Source organism: Solanum pennellii, chromosome 4 (genome assembly GCF_001406875.1).
Source record: "Solanum pennellii chromosome 4, SPENNV200".
NCBI classification, from domain to species: domain Eukaryota; kingdom Viridiplantae; phylum Streptophyta; class Magnoliopsida; order Solanales; family Solanaceae; genus Solanum; species Solanum pennellii.
Genome location: NC_028640.1, coordinates 71459877 through 71466352, shown reverse-complemented (window position 1 = coordinate 71466352; position 6476 = coordinate 71459877). Strand labels below are relative to the sequence as shown.

The 6476-nt window shown below is 35.9% G+C and overlaps 1 long non-coding RNA gene across 1 annotated transcript; it reads right to left on the bottom strand.

The window, feature by feature from the left end:
• Positions 1 to 228: 228 nt before the first annotated feature.
• On the bottom strand, positions 229 to 6261 carry LOC107016248. The gene is made up of 3 exons (XR_001456439.2): positions 6138 to 6261; positions 1716 to 1881; positions 229 to 944 (listed from the first exon to the last, which is right to left on the bottom strand). It is a non-coding gene; the product is annotated as an uncharacterized LOC107016248 (long non-coding RNA).
• Positions 6262 to 6476: the final 215 nt, after the last annotated feature.

Genomic DNA, 6476 nt, shown 5'->3' with positions numbered 1-6476 from the left:
AAAAAAATGTTTACCCTAGGAATTCCAGGTCATCTCCTCTCCGCTGAGACAAGTAGTGTTTCCCACATATGAGATGATACGATAAAATGTAACCCAAGGAAAGGCTGTCTGTAACTTCCGCCTCAAATGCACCAGACAACATAGATCTTGATGCCACTCTGTTGAAATTAACGTATATATTCTTGGTTTTTTAGTTGTTCAAGAGATTTCACACATAACATGGCGATGCAGATAGAACTTTAGGATGATTATGTTGTTTCAATCACCATTATCAAATTAACAAATACAATAACAGTCGTACCTCAGACTCAAACAAGTTGGGTTTGCTATATGAATCCTTACTGACCATGTTACTCTATATAAACTCATCGCAAACCAATATTATTCAAAGTAATAATAATACTACCTATTAGAAAAGCAGAGGACGTAAAGTAAAATTGCCAACATCATTAAAACATATTCTCAACTAAGGTATCACCTATACAGATCTTTTTCTTCCATTGCACCTTATGTTTCACTAGATCTGCATGGATCCCAAGAGATTGTATATACTTAGAGACAACTTCATCCTCTTTTATTACCTTTATTCACCATGGTTTCACATCTATGGACTTACACATTTTGTGGTTGACGTGGGTCACGACCAAATCAATTCAAGCGATCTTCTCTAATTTATCATTGATGCCTTACTTGAACCTTCTTGCCAACGTGATCACTTCTAATCTTGTCTACTCTTGTATAACTGCACATCCATCATACATTGTATTCTTTGAGCATGCACTCATTGATGAACATTGATTTTAGTTAGCAGTTAACACATATTCACAAGGGTTGTAGCAGTCATTTCTTATTCAAAGAAGGCGCTCCACTACAATCAGTAGTCAGGGGCGGATGCAGTGTATACTATGTGGATTGCCAGAAACCCAGTAACTTTTGTCCAAACCCTGTATTTTATTGAGAATCCGTTAAATATATAAGGAACTGTTACTTGGGAACCCATTACTAAAAGTAACAGCAAAGCTCGAAGCTCTTTGATGAGTGTTCAATTCCCCTGGAGCACTATAAGTACCTTCTATTTTCAACAAAAAAAATGCCGACCTTTATTTTCTCTCTCTTTCGTATTATTTTTAAAATGGTAAGAACCCTTAAATTTTAAATCTTGGATCTGGCTATGTTCGTATTGATGAATTTTTGTTTCATTAAGTACACATACCCCATGTGAATATGTAAATATATCTTTGCATACATAGTATGCACAAATGAGATTTGAGAAACAACACAGCTTTATCAATCACCATAACATACATTTGTCTTTACAAATAGTAGAAGTCAAGTCATAAAGGAAAAGAATAGTTGACACTACATATTCATTCCCATATGCTGAATATACTAATCAGGAAGTTAGTTGATTCATTCTCCCGCTTGCAATTTGTCAGTCTCCTAAAAATGACATACTATGTGAAATGTGAAAAATTTAATAGGACGGCGACCCATCAGTAAGCACACATAAAAACCAAATCTTTATCAAGGCTGAGAGTTCCACTTTGTGGGGATTCTCAACTATTGCAATTAATCCAACATTTCATAAGGCTTTAATGAAAGAGAGAACTGTATAAAACCAGCAGTAGATGTTCATAAATTAATAAAACTAGTCTCTAAGGCTAAAACATATTTTCCTTGTGTGGATCTAAATAACTTGGAAGCGAAAGAGTTACCTCAGTGAATCCAAGATATCTATTCTGTGCTTTTTTCTCAAGTGGCGGATTTACATTGTTTTGTTGGGGGCAATTGCCATCCTCATCTTTCTAAATGCTTTACGCGTGCCCTATTATTATTTTTTCACTTCATATTTGATCCTTGCCCCCAGTGAACTCTCTCAACCTACAAAGATGATGCATCTGATTAGCTGCAATAAAATACTGATGATACCTTGTATGACTTTTACTACAAAGGAATTTAAAGAGAGAAACAAAGGATCGGTAGCTTTTGTAAAATATTACTGAGATACTGTATAGTGAATCCATAACATGTAGGACTCTTGAGCTTCTGTTATGAACTTTATCAAAATAAAAATGTATCCTGTTTGCTCTTTCTTTATATTTGTTTTTCATTTCAGCACCCTTTATGATTATATTCTATACACAATTGTGTTGCCATATTACAAAGTAAAATGAGATGGTCCAAACTTTTGCACCCCACCCCACATGCATATGAAGCACCAGCTGATGCGAATAATCTCCCAGTCTTAAATTCTATGATAAATGACTTAATTGAAAACAATCCATCCTTCCCCATTCCTCATCTTACACGAGTCCTGGCTAGTGAGTGAAGGATGATGTTTCAAAGCACCACGAGCAATCTCTAGAATTCAGTTACCTCCAAATCCTGCAAATTTCTCCCAAAACTCAAGTCTCATATATCTCCCATACTTGAAACCCTCCTGATATGTTATGTTTCAACTCCCACAGACTCAAGATCCTGCATATATTCGGAAAAAAATCCCGAGCTCACATCTCCACTCCACCTATCATCTCTCAGGCTAATTTTGCTTCCATCCCAACCTTAAAAATGCTACTACTTCTGAAGTCTCTTCTTCCCTTCATGATATTTCTCAATAGTCACGAAGGAGCGCTAATGTAATGATCCTCGGGCTCCCTACCTTGTCCACAGTTTTTGCTATCATCCCTCCACATAGCCTGCTACTTAGTCTCAAAACTCCACATCCTTTTTCCCACGATGCCTTCTTGAACAGTCCGAGACTTTTCACCTCAACTCAAGTCCCATTTTTTTTTATAAGGTAAGATATTAAATAAGAGGTACCAAAGTGGTATAAAAGGAATCAGGACTCATACATAGACCAAACAGACAAGCTATTACTCTTTCCCTCCTAACAATTGAGGAAATCAATGTAGTGGTCTAAACTAACTAACAGATTGCTATTAAACCAGAAAGAAAGATTATGCAAACATTGATTTTTTTGACTCTAGAAACGTGAATCCTACTCCCTTCGATGCATGCTTTGTTCCTCTCTGTTTTCTTAGGGAAGTGACGGTTTCCAACTAACCAAATTATGATCCTAACTTTCTGCTATTAAGTTCCATACAAAATTCCTCTAACCTCTCCAGATTCTTGTCCTATTAGTTGGTGTGCGGAAAAGTAACATTTGATAAATGGGAATTCCCTTCCTCTCTTTGACAAGTTCCTCCCTTGTAATCTAGCTAGTATCTTCTCAAGTCTCAACTCTATCAATTATATTAGATTCCTCCATAGTGCGTCTTTGTACAAACCTCCAATTGAAAAACCTACATAGGTGGTAGCTAGGGAGGTAACCAACTCTACAGTTGAACATTTGAGGTAGTTGTACAATGGTGTCCACCTTCATTTTCTAAGGTAAATCTTGAACTCTGACATATGAGGATCTGTCACGAGTACGTGAGTTGAGAATCATCAACAATACATCACCAAATACTACTCATCATCGCGATAAAAGATTAACCCCAGTTCTAAAGGTTTCAACATGAATACTGCACATATGAATTAGATTAGTTCTAGGGGCATTGCAAACTTCATAACTATTAAGATTACACATTTTTTAAGTGAAGAAGACATAGATGATTATGATGTAAGGAAATGCGAGTAATAATCCTATGGTTAAACACTAAAAATTACCCCCTTTAAGGGTATCCAACCCTCAATAAGAAAATTTCTGTTTTGATTTAAAAGAACACTAGTCAACGGNACATAGATGATTATGATGTAAGGAAATGCGAGTAATAATCCTATGGTTAAACACTAAAAATTAACCCCTTTAAGGGTATCCAACCCTCAATAAGAAAATTTCTGTTTTGATTTAAAAGAACACTAGTCAACTGCATGCTTATGTCGATGAGATGAGCATGAAATAATTCAGCATTTGATGGATCCTCCCTGAATAGGTTTAATACGAACGAATTCAATGAAGATATTGCTCAACAACGGACTAAAGAGATCCACAACTAACTTAATTTGGATTCTTTTATGGCTATATATGACCTTTCTTCAGAAATTATCTACGATTGAATTGAAAAAAACAAACTCACTCAAATTAATTTTTGTGAAGAAAACATTTTTAACAACATCGTAGCAGGTGTGGTAAATTATCAGAGCGTGGTGTATTTTTGATGCACCATACTAACAAAATGGAGGTGAAAACTGAATAGCAAGAGAGTGATCACCACTGTGTAAGTGGCATCCAAATGAACACTGAGTGGCTTTAAGACCTTCTCCGCCACCTTGCATTGCAACCCCATCTTTAATTACCCTCAAGCTATGCATGCAATTCCTCCTCAATCTTATTGCACATGATGCGTCCTCGTTTCTGAACCAGGGGGGAGGCTGTTAAAAAATGCAGTTTGCAAGGCAAACAGCAAAGTTACTGGAAGTAGGGAGCAGAATTTAGGAGTACATAAGGGGACAAGGTCTGTAAGGGCTGATGAAGGATATGAGGAATGGGCAAAAGAAGAAAGGGGTGGAAGACTTGCAATATATGGGATTCTTAAAGATTTGTTGATTACATTACTGAAAGGTCCAGATTGTCTCCTTTTGAACAAATTAAAGATCAGCCAAGTGCAATAATCCAGGGTTTGAGATTAAGAAATAAATTGAACAAAAGTGCAAGTTGTCCTTCTGAATATTTTCTTATCAACACCTACAAATTGTACCCGCTCAACTTGATCTATAACAACAACATACCCAATGTCAATGATCTAGTCTTTCAAAATATTTCTAGTTCCCATTCTAACTAGATTCATTTAGTGAGGTGAAATCATTTAGAAGATAGACAACCATACATACTTGTTATGTGTTCGATTTGTATCTTTTAAAATCATGAATTTCCATTTGAGCTAAGACTCCTGAAGGCAATTTTTGAAGTCATATCTCATTTAAAATGTTAATGTGCTTAACCGGACCAAGGATAAGTTGGCATACCACTTGAGGAACAAAAAGAATTGAACCACCAAGGTCTCAGATGTTTAATATCTGCATCAATACTCGACCAAGCTAGATGTCAGAGACCACGAGAGGAGGAATTAGAGCATGCGTGACTGGAGGACTAAGAAGACAAGTTGCGTAAGAAAATAGCTCGCTCTACTCATAGAAATGCATGATATCATAACATTCCTCATCTTCACCTCCATCCTAAGCACTTAATATGTGTTGGAGAAACTGATGGACATAGGCTTGCAAATATTGAGTAATGTACCCTGGAAAGGGTGCGAATTGTGTAAATATTGGTAGCTTAATCCTAGTATATTCATAAAAATATTGACAGCAAGTTACATCTTGCAATACTTGAGCAATGCAAATAATTTTGATAAATAAGGAGGAATTAGAAGATCCTTCCTTTTGGACCAGAATTGACGGCTAGGAAAGGTAAAAACAACAATTACACCTTGATCCCAAACTAGTTAAGGTCGGCTATATGAATTATCTATATCCATTCCATTGGATTTGGGCTGTTCCATTATACCACTCAATTGTTTGTCTTATAAGGCAAATTAGAGATTCTCTATATCTGAACCAATCCCTAAACTGGTATACAATCTCTAAACAAACTTAAAAGACTCTTATCAAATACAGGATCTAACATAAATATGTAATTAGCGACTATTTTAATCTAACCAGTGCATATTGCCTCTGTTCATCACAATTATTACATGGATTTCAAGAAATTGGAGGTTCATTGAGACAAATTGCTTCCCTGTGATTTTAAGTCTTCCTCATGCCTTTCTTTTTACAACCATGATATCAGACTATGCTCGAATAATTTCACGGGAAGCTTATCACCTACCACCAACAACAACAAATACCAGGAACTACTCACTCTTAAGCACTCTNCTTTTTACAACCATGATATCAGACTATGCTCGAATAATTTCACGGGAAGCTTATCACCTACCAACAACAACAACAAATACCAGGAACTACTCACTCTTAAGCACTTTTAACAAACAAAGTTATTCCTCCCATCCCCTACCACTAGCACAACTCTCTATTTGTTCAATTCACCTAACACTTTTGGGCATTGCTATTATACAATTACATTAGTGAAAGTGTAAAATAGGAATGCCATTAAAACAAAGGAAATTAGTAAGTACCTTCAGAGTTCAGTCAGCGCAATCGGAACCCATTGCACCTCACACTGTAAACGGCTTGCGGTGGCGGAAAGTGGCTATTCTGCTGCTTTCTTACGTCTCTTATTTAATGTACGAAAAAGCGCCTAAAATACCTTAAAGTATTAAAAATGGTATAAAATTACCTTTCATTCACTTATTGCTCCAAAATGCTCTTCTCGTTCACCTGGCTCCAAAATACCTTGTGATCCACCTTTGATTCAAAATTGACCACTTATTTAATTGTTCTAAAATTAAACTCTTTAAATATTTTTTAAAATACTTGGCGTTCAACTATTGGTTATAATCTAATTTATTAATATA